Source organism: Hyla sarda, chromosome 5 (assembly GCF_029499605.1).
Source record: "Hyla sarda isolate aHylSar1 chromosome 5, aHylSar1.hap1, whole genome shotgun sequence".
In the NCBI taxonomy this organism is placed as follows: domain Eukaryota; kingdom Metazoa; phylum Chordata; class Amphibia; order Anura; family Hylidae; genus Hyla; species Hyla sarda.
The window spans coordinates 117,246,301-117,261,900 of NC_079193.1; positions in this window are offsets into that span (position 1 = coordinate 117,246,301).

A 15,600-nucleotide genomic window follows, 5' to 3' on the forward strand; every position below is an offset into this window, starting at 1 on the left:
TTTTTTTGCTATTCCAAAAACATTTTCTCATATCTGCAGGCTCGGTCCTGCGTTTCATACCCAGCACATCAGCTGGTCCAAACATGCCCCCTCCATTTATCTCTATGGTAGAGGCAGAGACACGCAAACACTATGAGGAGATTTATCAAAACCTGTCCAGAGGAAAAGTTGCTGAGTTGCCCATAGCAACCAATCAGATCGCTTCTTTCTTTTTTCAGAGGCCTTTTGAAAGGCAACTGAGGAATTTTCCTCTGGACGGGTTTTGATCAATCTCCCTCTATGCCTCTTCCTCTCCCATAGAGATGAATGGAGGGGGCATGTTTGGACCAGCTGATGAGCCAGGAGATCACGGGAGTTCCCAGTGGTCGGACCCCCACGATCAATCAGACACTTATCCCCTATCCTGTATAACTAAGTTTATATATAAATAAAACTTCATTATGGAAAAGTGTGTATAAATATATATGTGTAGAGAGGCAGCAGCGCCTGTACTCTGGAGGCTCTCACATCCAATGGTGTGACCAGAGGAGGGGGCCATGCCCCTCCCCCACCCCGCATCATGCTGTGCCCCCCAATTGAAAAGCATTAGGGCCTTGACGCTAGACATGTACTCAGTTACACCTGTGAGCTGCAGGGTGCCGCACCGCAGTCCCAGCCCCAAGTCCTATCAGCTAAGGTAGGGACACTGGGGGTGATTTATCAAAATCTCACCAGAGGAAAAGTTGCTGAGTTTCCCATAGCAACCAATCAGATCGCTTCTTTCATTTTTTCAGAGGCCTTTTCAAAAATTAAAGCAGCAATCTGAGTGGTTGCTATGGGCAACTCAGCAACTTTTTCTCTGGACTGGTCATTCAACATGTTTCGAGCTCGGACCGAGCTCTTTATCAAGACGTCATTTTATTGGGAGAAGCACCAGGACTGGAGAATCTTTTCTGTTCTAAAGACCAATACCTTTGTATCTGCTGCTATATCTAATCCTGCCATGAGTGATACTAACTTCTGAGCTACTGTATCTAATTCTAAGATGTGTGATACTGGCTGCTGACCTATGTATCTAAGCCTATAATGTGTGACACTGTCTTCTGAGCCTGTGTATCTAATCCTATCATGTGTGATACTGTCTTCTGAGCCTGTGTATCTAATCCTATCCTTTGTGATATTTTTTGCTGAGCCTGTGTATCTAATCCTATTACCGTATTTTTCGCCCTATAAGACGCATCGGCATATAAGACGCAACCAATTTTAAATGTGCAAAATCTAGAAAAAAAAGATTCTGAACCCAACAATGATCTTCAACTTGCGGACCTCCAGATGTTGCTAAACTACAACTCCCAGCATGCCTGGACAGCCATTGGCTGTCCGGGCTTGCTGGGAGTTGTAGTTTTGCAACATCTGGAGGTCCGCAGGTTGAAGACCATTGGTATAGGAGGTAATATTCATGTGTCCCCGACCGCTCCGGACCCATCACCGCTTGTCACCGCTGCCCTGGATGTCGCTCCATCACTGTCGCCGCGTCCCCGTGGTGTCCCCGACACTCCGGACGTCTTCTTCCCCGGGATCCACGCTCTCGGTTGCCGTCATCACGTCGCCGTCATCACACCGCTATGCATGCCGCTCCTATTGGATGACGGGACACCGTGCGCGACGACGTGATGACGTCGAAGGAGAGCGCCGGCCATGCAGGGGATCCCGGCACGGAGCAGACACTGAGGAGGCAGGTAAGGTCCCTCCCGGTGTCCTGTAAACTGTTCGGGACGCCGCGATTTCCCCGCGGCGGTCCCGAACAGCCCGACTGAGTAGCCGGGTTAGTGTCTCTTTCGCTTCAGATGCGGCGGTCAGCTTTGATAGCCATGTCTGAAGGGTTAATACAGGGCATCACCGCGATCGGTGATGTCCGGTACTAGCCGCGGGTCCCGGCCGTTGATGGCTGCAGGGACCACCGCGATAGGTGTGTATTCGCCGTATAAGACGCGCCTACATTTCCCCCCCCCCCCAGTTTTGGGGAAGAGAAAGTGTGTCTTATACGGCGAAAAATACGGTATGTTGGATACTGTGTGCTGAGCCTGTGTATATAATCCTATCATTTGTGATACTGTCAGCTGAGCTACTGTATCTAATCCTATGATGTGTGATAATGTCTGTTCACCTGTGTATCTAATCCTATTGTGTGAAACTATCTGCTGAGCTGCTGTATCTAATTCTCCCATTGGTGATACAATATGAATAGTGTCTTGATATAAAGAATGAGGATCTTCTGACAAAGTAAGGAGCCAATGAACATCAGACTCAGCAGAGAAGATGTGGCTGGAAGAAGTCCTGGCATCTGGAACAGATGAAGATCACTGATGTCATTGTGTTTTCTCCTGACTGTCCCATCATCTGTAATCACTGATGTCTTTGTGTATTCTCCTGACTGTCCCATCAGAGCTGTAGCTGGTGCGGGTACCCAGCAGTTGGACCCCCACCCAAAAAAAGGACTGCATAGTATAAAATGAGGGGTGTTGGAGGTCAGAAAAGACACACACACACACACACTTTTGTCCTGGCCCCCAGAGTGCCCCCTGGAGACGCCACTGCATGGGGGGGGGGGGGGTGCGCAAACCTCAAGCTGTTGCAAAACTGCAACAACTGGAGGCACATTGGTTTGGAAACAGTGAGTTAGGTAACAAACTAACTCAGTGTTTCCACACCAGTGTGCCTCCAGATGCTGCAAAACTACAACTCCCAGCATGCACGATTCCTCAGTGCATGAGAGTTGTAGTTTTGCAACAGCTGAAGGCACACTGGTGCGGAAACAGTGACATAGATAACAGACCTTAACTTAGTGTTTCCCACCAGTGGGCCAACAGCTGTTGGAAAACTACAACTCCCAGCATGCACTGACAGCCAAAGGGCATGCTGGGAGTTGTAGTTATGCAACAGTTGGAGGCATATCACTACAACTCCCAGCATGCTCTTTTGTTCTCCGTGCATGATGGGAATTGTAGTTATGAAACAGTAGCTGGGATGCTGGGAGTTGTAGTAGTGTGCCTCCTGCTCTTGCAGAACTACAACTCCCAGCATGCCCTTTAGCTGTGCACAGCCCTTACCTCCTGCTGCTGCTCTTCTCTTCCCCCGCTGTCAGTGTACACTGCCGGCACCCATTCTCGTCCTCGGGAATAAGGGGCAGAGCGAGTAGTTTTAGTGACACCACCCAGCAGGAGCCCTGATTTGTCAGCCGGTCCTGGCCAACAAATCAGGGCGATCAAGAGGTGGCACCAGTGCAGTTTCACTCCTTCTGATTGGTTTCTGTCTCTGAAAGCACCAATCACCCTTAACTCCAGCTCCCCAGAGACCCGAATGACCCGAAATGGCCACAATTCGCCGGTCATAGACAGCTGATTGTCACCAGCGCCGACTGCAGGACCCCCCCGCGGGCCTTATCACACCCTCACAAGTTTTGGCGTCCTACGAACAGGATACGGGTATGCGCCTAAAATACCCCCCCCCCCAGTCTGAACTGTGTCCAGTATTGCAGAGTAATATGTGAACAAAATTTGCGCCAGAAAGTGTACGGGACTTTGTCAGTAAACAGTGTTTATACCAGGGTGCTTGTGAAATAGAGGGGGGGGGTGAAGAAAAGACTGTTATCTGCCATTGTGAACTGTATAGAGTCTGTACCTGAAGGAGTTAACTTGGTACCGATGTTTCCCCAGCGGTGATACCTCTTCAGTACAGCGAGGAGGAACCAAAGAGCAACAGGGGAAGATTTTGCCGACTGGAGTAAACCCGGAAGTTCCCTGGGCGCAGCCATATTGGAGGCTCCGATTGCTGCGCTCGTCTCTGGCTGTCATTTACCAAGTATCCGCTGCATCGAAAACTCTGCAAACACCAACGATTGCTAAATACCAAGTCTCCGGTGCCTGAACCTGTCAGTACTGCCACATCATTGTCCGCAAGTCTGGTCGCAAGACCGTCCATGACCAGGTAGCTGCAAAATAGAGGGGGAGTAACCACTACAGTATTAGCCAAACTATAGCCGCTGCAGCACTTCAGCAATCATCTTAAAGGGGGAAAGCACCTTATTCTTCTTAAAGCGACAGCGCACTCAAAAAGCAACGGGATGTCTGAATCCAGCCCCACAGATCAACCGGGCGCCAGCGCCCCCTCATCTTCAGCAGCAAGGTCATCACCTGCTCCAGTAGCCAGGATCCTGCCCCCCTTGCCTGCAGTCAACATCAACAGTCCTGGTATTCCAGCGTCTGCACTGGTATTCATGGGGAACCCTGTCCTTCCTACTTACAATGGAGACCTCTTTACCCTGAGGGATTTCAAAGCAAGAAGCCAGAGATTTTTCTCTTTTACTCTTTCCCTCCTAAGCAACAGGTGCAATTTCTAACAGGACAACTTCAGGGTCCAGCACTAGAGCTTTTAAAAGACTGGGTATCCAAGTGATCGAATCCGGGACTGAGTTAGAGGAAACTTGCACTCCCCTCACACCTGTTGAAGAGCCACTAGGGGCGGTAGCCAGACCTATACCATCACAGTCCCCTGTCCCCACCCCAGTGCCGCCTAATTTGCAAGTCACTGCAGCCTTAGATCTCCTGAGTTTTAGACAGGACATTGAACAATTGACCAAAGCTGTTAAAGAGCTTGCCACCCGGCCTGCTCTACCAGACCGTGAACCAACCTTGCTTAGGAAACCTGTCACTACTGCTGCTCCCCGCAATCCCAGTTACCGTAATTCTCCACCCAATAAATATTCGGGGACTCAGATACCTTTCTGCACCTATTGTAACAAGCCTGGCCATTGGAAAATGCAGTGCTGGGATTTAAACACATTTACCCTGAGGTTGAGGACCGGCCCTCGGGAAAACAGTCACCAGGTCCAACCCCCGAACAAATTAAATCAGGACTCTCACTTTATGTCGCCTCCTGTCCCTTTGTAAAAGTCATTGTAGAAGGTGTACCTCTAGAGGCGTTGATAGAAACAGGGTCACAAGTGTCTACCATATCTAAACGTGTTTTCTATCAACATTGGGATGCTAGTTTATTATGTGAGCCTTATGATATTAATTTCAGAGTAGTTGCAGGTAATGGGCAACAAGTCCCCAGACATGGATACTGGGAGACAACTATTCAGTTGGGATATATGAATATAGAGGAAAAATACCCGGTTCCACAGCGCAGTCCACAAATTCAATCAGAAGATGATGATGGATGTATAAGATATTTATTAGGCCAGGGTGCAACGCGTTTCGGGGCTTAGGATCCCCTTCATCAGGCAGATAGGCATCATAACATATCAGACAAACTGGTGCCCTTAAATAAAACCATTTTTGGTGCCAAATGAAGCTCCGCCCATTGGGCGTGGCCTCCGTGAGCGGAAGTAACATAATAAAATAAATTTATTGAAATAACAGAATAATGAAGTACATATACATTAAAAACATTCCTCATATACAGATTAGAAATACCTGGAGCGCATCTGAAAAAAACTAAACGCCCTAGGAGAACGTGCATCTCTGAACTTGCAGCGCCTGCGCCAACTCCCGATAATAATGATGATGACGGCCGGGGAGAAGACAGCGCATGCGCCCGCTCGCACCATGTAGAGAGAGACGGCGCCCGAGCGCACGCGCACTGGAAACGGAAACTGGAGTCCGAGAAGTAGGCACAATGCTCGTGCGCCTCGGGACCCGCCGTAGCTGGACACATGTGTCGGCGCAGGGCAAACCCGCAGCTTACCCATCCGGCACAGTACAACATAAGCATGGGGGAAGGACTGGGCTAATGAAACAAATCTTAAGAAATTGGGGTACATATAAAAAGATTAAGGATAAGGTAAAATAAACTGCATGAGTAATAAGTAAATGTGAAGATGGAATAACAAGGATGGGATGCAAAAATCAAATTGGAATAAATACCATGATCATAATATAGAAACTATGAGTATATAAAGGTAAAGATGGAATGCAATACCTACAACTAAAATGATAAAAATTACCCCTATGTTGTGGATGATAGACATAAATGGTAAGGCCTGCGCAGCTGGCCTGTAATTGTGGGAGGAGCGGGATGACCATAAAACCCACGGCTCTCCCCCCTTCATTGACGCTGTGGGTTCTTCGCTTGAGGGTTTGTCACGTGATGTCGGCAGGAGGTGGAGTCACGTTCCCACCGGTCAGCTGACTGCACGAGTCAGCTGACTGGAAGGTCGCTTCAGCCGGCATGGTGGTGGTAAGTGGCCGTGGCTGACCGGGGGTAACGCTGGCTGTTCCCGGACTCCGGAGGTGAGCCGGAGTTCAGGGAAACCCTTGGTCAGCCCGGCCCCAGGTTATTGTATTACATATCGGCATTCGGCTGTATATGATTACTTACGGCTTGCTGCGCATGTATATGATTACTTTGTTATGCGAACAGCCTCCTGCACGTGCATATCATTACCGCACTATGTGAACGGCTTGCTGCGCATGTATATGATTACTTTGTTATGCGAACAGCCTCCTGCACGTGCATATCATTACCGCACTATGTGAACGGCTTGCTGCGCATGTATATGATTTCTTTATTATGTGAACAGCCTCCTGCACGTGCATATCATTACCGCACTATGTGAACGGCTTGCTGCGCATGTATACGATTACTTTGTTATGTGAACAGCCTCCTGCACGTGCATATCATTACCGCGCTATGTGAACGGCTTGCTGCGCATGTATATGATTACTGCATTGTGTGATCAGTCTCCTGCACATGCATATCATTACCGCACTATGTGTTAGGCTTCTTGCACATGTATATGATTACGGCATTATGTGAACAGTCTCCTGCACATGCTTATCATTACCGCACTATGTGTTAGGCCTCTTGCACATGCATATCATTACCGCACTATGTGTTAGGCTTCTTGCACATGTATATGATTACGGCATTATGTGAACAGTCTCCCGCACATGCTTATCATTACCGCACTATGTGTTAGGCCTCTTGCACATGCATATCATTACCGCACTATGTGTTAGGCTTCTTGCACGTGCATATCATTACCGCACTATGTGAACAGTCTCCTGCACATGCTTATCATTACCGCACTATGTGTTAGGCTTCTTGCACATGCATATCATTACCGCACTGTGTGAACAGTCTCCTGCACATGCTTATCATTACCGCACTATGTGTTAGGCCTCTTGCACATGCATATCATTACCGCACTGTGTGATAGGCTTCTTGCCCATGCATATCATTACCGCACTATGTGAACAGTCTCCTGCACATGCATATCATTACCGCACTATGTGTTAGGCCTCCTGCACATGCATATCATTACCGCACTGTGTGATAGGCTTCTTGCACATGCATATCATTACCGCACTATGTGTTAGGCTTCTTGCACATGTGTATGATTACGGCATTATGTAAACAGTCTCCCGCACATGCTTATCATTACCGCACTATGTGTTAGGCCTCTTGCACATGCATATCATTACCGCACTATGTGTTAGGCTTCTTGCACGTGCATATCATTACTGCACTATGTGAACAGTCTCCTGCACATGCTTATCATTACCGCACTATGTGTTAGGCTTCTTGCACATGCATATCATTACCGCACTGTGTGAACAGTCTCCTGCACATGCTTATCATTACCGCACTATGTGTTAGGCCTCTTGCACATGCATATCATTACCGCACTGTGTGATAGGCTTCTTGCACATGCATATCATTACCGCACTATGTGAACAGTCTCCTGCACATGCATATCATTACCGCACTATGTGTTAGGCCTCCTGCACATGCATATCATTACCGCACTGTGTGATAGGCTTCTTGCACATGCATATCATTACCGCACTGTGTGAACAGTCTCCTGCACATGCTTATCATTACCGCTCTATGTGTTAGGCCTCTTGCACATGTATATGATTGCTGCACTGTGTGAACAGTCTCCTGCATATTTTATCATTTCCGCACTATGTAAACAGTCTCCTGCACATGTATAACATTGCCGCTCTATGTGAACAGCCTCCTGCACATATATATCATTATCACATTTTGTAGTTCTGTGCTGCTGGGAGGATATATATGTGTCTCCGGTATACTGAGACTCGCACACCTTTACACTCAATCGGACTCACCGCTCCGCCCCACCCTGTGGGCTTATGCTTCACCCCCACAGCTGGCAATCTGGTCAGTCTAAGGCACGCTACACCAACAGCTGCGCTCACTTCCAACCTTTCTCTCTTAACTAACTTCCTCACAGTTTTCTTTTCATTTATTTTATATTTATACTTCTGTGTTTCCGGGCGGTGTGCCTCCAGCTGTTGTGGAGCTACGATTCTCACTTATAGGAATCATGCCGTAGGGTTCATGCTGTACACATTCTGGTACCCATGCACGTTGGTAGGATTCATGCCGGTAACATTTATACGCCACACACGCTTATAGGGTTCATTCGTTCTCTACGCGCTTTTAGTTTTATGCCGTACACACGCTTTTAGGGTCATACTGTACACCCCCTTTGTAAGGTTTATACTGCACACACGCCTGTAAGTTTCATACAGTACACACTTGTAGAGTTTATGCCGTTTACTTGCCTACAGGTTTCATACTGTACACTCCCTTGTAGAATTGTATCGTACATTCACCCTTAGGATTCATGCTGTACGCTTGCTTGTAGCATTCACTTCACTCACGCTTGAGCATATTTGTGGGGTGCATGCTTGTAGCATTTACTCTATACACACGCTTGTACATACTTGTAGCATTATGCTGCGTACACACTTATAAGATTCATGCCGTACACAGTACACCTTGGTAGGATATCCTGTACACACGCTTGTTGGATTCTTACTTTACACGCGTTAGGATTATGCAGTACATTCGCCGGTAGCATTTATACGGTTCACTTGCTCGCATAGTTCATAAAGTTCATGCGGTGCATACCAATGTAGCATCCATACTGTACACTTGCTCGTAGGTTTACGTGGTATACACGCTTGTACTCGCTTGCAGGGTTCATACTACACACGCTCTTGTAGCAGTCATGTTGTACACACTCATAGGAATCATACTTTGTACACGCTAATACGAGTCACACTGTACGCACGTTTATAGTATTACATGGCCCACGCTCGTAGGATTACTACTGAATATGCACTCATAAGGATTGTGCTGCACACCCGCTCGCAGGACTTGTATCACGCGTGTTTGTAGGGTTATATTACTCGGGTGCACGCGGGAATCAGGCTGCGTGTACACTCGTGGCATGTGTTCTGTACATGCACTTGCGCTATTTGTGAAGTTCGTACGCCCGCAGTTTTGTGCAGCGCACATGCTCATACAGTACATGGGGTGTGGCCCTGTACACAGGTATGTGGTCATAATAGTTACTACTTGCCGGCATATTCTCTGCCATCGGTCGTGGTTAGCTTCAGACGTTCACTGGTGGTCTATACGCGTATATGGTTGGCCCGAGTATAGGTTCATCAAGTTGGTGGTGCAGCCATGCATAGCGGTTCACGACAGTTTCACACGTAGTCGTTCTGCACGCATCTTTATATAGGCAGGGTGATACATAGCAGTTGTCGCTGCTGACACATATTCAGAACGACAATTACACGACGCACAGGCGGGGCTTACCCAGTAAACGGTTGCAGACGGGGTATGTTTCATTATCGTTGGTACTGACATGCCTTCTGAACGACACTGACATTACGCATAGGTGGTATTTACCTGTTAAGCCTGTCATGTTACAGAAAGGGTACGTCGCATAATTGTTATGACTGACACGCCTTCAGAACAGCAATAACACCACACATAGGTGATGTATACCCATCATGCCTGCCACGCCTGCAGGGGTACGCTGCACGGTTGTTACTCACACGCCTTCAGAACAGCAATAACGCCATACATAGGTGATAAGATTTGTTTTATTATCCAAGTAATCACCTCATGAACCTGACACGTCTTCAGGTTGTGTTTACTTGTGTTGTCGGTGCACCTCTTTTACGATATTGTCACGTTCTCAAAAAACGGAATTCACGATGTTTTGGGTTGTCATGGTACTCGTATAAACTTTCGCACTTACCACTGGGCACACACTTATCTAGACTCAGTTACGCATACAATTCTCGTCCGACACGTCTTCGGATACTTTCCCTCTCTCCTGGTTTAAAGAGTTATTTATTGTTGTCCAAGTAATCACCTCATGAACCTGACACGTTTTCAGGTTGTGATTGTTTGCGTTGTCGGTGCATTCCTTTCTCTGTGTAGTCTCGTTCCTAAAGATGCTCTTCAGGGTGTTCTAGGTTGTTAAGGTACTTGTATAACGTTTCGCACTTGTCACCGGGCACATACTTGTCTAGGTCCAGTCACGTATACAATTCTCATCCGGCACGTCTTCGGATACTCTCTCTCTGTCCTGGTGTTAGACGGTCAGCTATGTTATAGATAAATGAGCTTGGCTAGACGGTTAGTTTGGCTGTCCCTACTACATACATTTACTTTCACATGTGCTCACATTGAAGGAGTCCAGAATATTGCAGCAGATGCCTTATCTAGGAACAACCTGTCACATTTCTTTCAGGTGATGCCAGAAGCCGATTCCATAGGGGCGCAAGTTCCCCCGTTCCATTCACTAGTCATGAACTGAACCAGCACCTTCGGATAGCCAAACGTTTGGTCAGTGATTCCTTGTCCGCAAATACGCGAAAAATTTATGGTACGGCGTGGAACTCATTTTCCAAATTCAGATCCAAGCACGCCGAGGGCGACAAGATTTCAGTTCCCTTCCTATTAGCATATGTCGGGTTTTGCCATACCACACTGCATTTATCCCACAATACTATTAAGAGTTATCTAGCCGGTATCCAACACCATTTATCCTTGACCAATACCCGTAGTTACTCTATACTCTCTTCTCGCTTGGTGAAGTCCGCTCTGAAGGGCATCCTTGAGAAGGAAGTCCCTCGCAGCCCAGTCAGACAACCAATCACAGGCAACATGTTCAGGCAGTTGGCCGACTTGTTAGACTCCACACCATTGGGTACTCGTGATAGCCTCACATTAAAAGCGGCCATGTACCTTGCCTATTGTGGGTTTCTCAGACCGGGTGAGTGTACTGCTCGGACCATTAACGCGCCCTTTCCTAAGGTCAGTCAGCTGTCACATGTCTCTGATCATTTCGAGCTGTCCCTCAGTCAGACCAAGACCTCGTCTCCGGGTCAAACTGTGATTGTCCGGTTTTCCCCACCGTGCACAAATGGTGTCCTGTCACAGTCCTCCGTGAATTGTTGAATGCCTGTGTTAACCTATCAGCTGACGACCCTTTACTCCATTTCAGATCCAACCCGCTAACTACTTCTCAATTCATCTAACATTTACGCATTTCGGTCAGGTCGCTGGGAGGAGTCCCGACTTCATTATCCGGTAACTCCTTCCGTATTGGCGCAGCTACAGCCACTTCTAAGCACGGGGTCCCAACCCACGTAATCATTAAATTAGGATGTTGGAAATGCGGATGCTACATGCAGTATATCCCTAACCCTCGCAAAGAAATGGCTAGCGCATTCCAGTCTCTTGTGTTGTAATCTGCAATAAACAAATGTTTGTTTAAATCCGGGTTTTGCCCTCTTTTCCAGGCATATTCTTTACGCCGCAGTTATGGCACACTTCAGACTGCTTAGTTGAGGTTGATAGGTTATTGGTTACAGTTGGTTGTTAGGTTAGTACTAGGGTTGTACGCATATCAGTCATGTAGCAACGACCACAATAAAAGTTATAGTTGAATAAATAAATAAATAAATAAATAAGTAGAAAAATAGAGACAGATGCTTAACACTGATAAAAACAATAAGCGGCTAGTACAAATACTCCTTTAACAGCCACCATAGATAACACATTGATTAGCGCAAAATTCAGTGTACTGGGATAAATAAAAAGTGGCTTTAAGACTCTGGTATTAAACCCCTAAGACTAAATATACATCAACATGAGCCCCAAGGTGTGGGTTATTGGTGGAACTCAAACTGCACCCCAAGGAAATGGCAGTGAGTAAGGTAATTGGGCGTGGTAAAAATGTGGCGAGTTCACAAGATGATATCAATGGCTTCGTTCAGACCTAATGGATACAAACTGTTAAACTTGTAAATCCAATAGGATTCTCTTTTCTGTAATCTGTCAAATCTATCGTATGTGTTGGCAGGAATATGTTCAATAATTCTTAGAGAGAAAACGGAAAAATCTTTGTTGTGACACATAGTAGCATGTTTGGACACACTATGATTCAGGAATCCACGCTGAACGTTAAAGCGGTGTTTGTTCATCCGGCAGCATAACTGCTGCATAGTTCTACCTACGTATTGTAAGTGGCAGGGACATTGAAGTAGATATATGACGCAAGGTGTAGAGCAGTCCACTCTGCTTTTCAGGGTAAAAGATTCTTTAGTCACATTGCTGATAAGATTAGTAGCGCCTTCAATGATATTGCTACAACATTTACACGCTTTGCTTCTGCACTTATATACCCCCGGGTTGTTCTTAGTCAAAACAGGAAGGGGATCACGGCTTCTTAAACAGCTGGGTGCCAAAACATTCTTTAAGGTACCTGCACGCCTAAATGTAATAGCAGGTCTATCTGGAATATGTTCACCCAATATGGGATCTTGCTTTAAAATATTCCAGTGTCTTGCCAGTATTTGTCTTATATTAATATGTGATGCAGAATACGTAGTGATAAAGTTGTGTTTGAATTTCTCCAGATCTAGTGGAGACTTTTTGGCTTCAGGGTGATTGGTGGTAGTGGTCAGTTCACGTTTAGGTGGACCAATGAGAGCGCGCTTGTATGCTGCTTTGATGATATTACTAGGATAGCCTTTCATTTTCAATCTTTCTGAGACGATCTTGCTCTGAAGAATATAGTCACTAGTTCTTGTGCAGTTGCGCCGCAAACGGAAGAACTGACCGTAAGGCAAATTTAATTTCCATTTTTTAAAATGGCAGCTATTAAAAGACAGTAGACTATTACCATCCACTTTTTTTTTTAAATGTCTTTGTAATAACCTCATCACCATCGTTGGACAACACAAGGTCAAGATATTCCATGGTAGCGGAATTACATTTCCCACTCAGAGAAATATTGTATGTGTTGTCATTGAGATACTCTGTGAACAGCGATACAGTTGGGCTACATTAGACCTCACGTCTCTTTATTCCAATATTCCCCACAGAAAAGGTCTACAGGTTATAGAAAGAGTCCTAAAAAAAGACCACACTATGCCTGAGCCCCAAAAGACGTTTGTCTGTGATTGTATCAAGTATATATTGGAACACAATTATTTTGTGTTTGAAGACCAAGTGTTCCTGCAGACCCAAGGGACCGCTATGGGGACCCGCTTTGCCCCTGCTTTCGCGAACCTGTATATGGGCGAATATGAAGATGAATATATCTATGGTGCCAACAACAAGTGGCGTAGCAAGATCAAGCTTTTCAAACGCTATATAGACGATCTTCTATTCGTATGGGATGATACAGAAGAAGAATTCCAAAAATTCACAGAGTATCTCAATGACAACACATACAATATTTCTCTGAGTGGGAAATGTAATTCCGCTACCATGGAATATCTTGACCTTGTGTTGTCCAACGATGGTGATGAGGTTATTACAAAGACATTTTTTTTAAAAGTGGATGGTAATAGTCTACTGTCTTTTAATAGCTGCCATTTAAAAAAATGGAAATTAAATTTGCCTTACGGTCAGTTCTTCTGTTTGCGGCGCAACTGCACGAGAACTAGTGACTATATTCTTCAGAGCAAGATCGTCTCAGAAAGATTGAAAATTAAAGGCTATCCTAGTAATATCATCAAAGCAGCATACCCTCCCTCCTCCCATTGCATGTGTGCTCAGTCACGCTGGAGGGTATCTGGGAGGAAGTTGTGAGTCGACCGAATGCTGCCGTAATTGCCCACTGGCCCCTGTTTTGCTTATCAAGCACAGGTAGGATTAGCGTTAGGTCTCGCACCATCTTGAGAAACCTTGGCGTTGGTGTGCGGGCTCTGGTGTGTCCTTCATATAAGGATACACTGGCGAATGTCTCAATTTTAACATCAGTGTTGAGGGATAGCCAATGTCATTGTATACATCTACCACAGTAGTGCACCCATATTCCTGTATTGTATTCTAATTGTTACACATCCACACCGTTTATCTGGTGTAGGATTTTATTGTGGCACTTGTAGTCCGCTGCAGGCATCCTCCATTGTATGCATTTTTATGCTGGGGATCGCCCTTAGCAACGGACTACAAGGGCAGGATCTGCTTCACCAGTATAAATGCACAACTGCATTTGGGGTTGAGCACCTCCAGCCATTTGAGACCACGTTTTTTGTTGTTTGTTTAAATTTTATACTTGGAGGTGTGTAAACTCCAAAATTAATGCGCCTTGAATACCTTCAAGGCAGCATTAAGGTAGCACCTGTGAGGCCAGGCACCCATATTAGCCAACTCAGGTGGGGCTTGCAGCTTGCCTCCCTCCTCCCATTGCATGTGTGCTCAGTCACGCTGGAGGGTATCTGGGAGGAAGTTGTGAGTCGACCGAATGCTGCCATAATTGCCCACTGGCCCCTGTTTTGCTTATCAAGCACAGGTAGGATTAGCGTTAGGTCTCGCACCATCTTGAGAAACCATGGCGTTGGTGTGTGGGCTCTGGTGTGTCCTTCATATAAGGATACACTGGCGAATGTCTCAATTTTAACATCAGTGTTGAGGGATAGCCAATGTCATTGTATACATCTACCACAGTAGTGCACCCATATTCCTGTATTGTATTCTAATTGTTACACATCCACACCGTTTATCTGGTGTAGGATTCTATTGTGGCACTTGTAGTCCGCTGCAGGCATCCTCCATTGTATGCATTTTTATGCTGGGGATCGCCCTTAGCAACGGACTACAAGGGCAGGATCTGCTCCCCCAGTATAAATGCACAACTGCATTTGGGGTTGAGCACCTCCAGCCATTTGAGACCACGTTTTTTGTTGTTTGTTTACAGTTTAACAGTTTGTATCCATTAGGTCTGAACAAAGCCATCGATATCATCCGGTGAACTCGCCACATTTTTACCACGCCCAATTACCTTACTCACTGCCATTTCCTTGGGGTGCAGTTTGAGTTCCACCAATAACCCACACCTTGGGGCTAATGTTGATGTATATTTAGTCTTAGGGGTTTAATACCAGAGTCTTAAAGCCACTTTTTATTTATCCCAGTACACAGAATTTTGCGCTAATCAATGTGTTATCTATGGTGGCTGTTAACCCGATAACGACCACGGACGAATATAGACGTCCAGGTTGGCGGCCGTTCCCGCACCTGGACGTCTATACTCGTCCATTCTTCTCGTGGGTGCTGCCCAGTGCACCCACGAGATCGCGGCAGGGACTCGGCTGTATCACACAGCCGGGACCCTGCTACACTGCCAGGACCGAAGTAAACTTCGGTCCCTGCAGTTTTAACCCTTACAGCCGCGGTCGGAAGTGACCGCGGGCTGTAAGTGTTATGACAGAGGGAGGGAGCTCCCTCTGTCACTCCTGCAGCACCCCGCATCGCGATCACGGGGTGCTG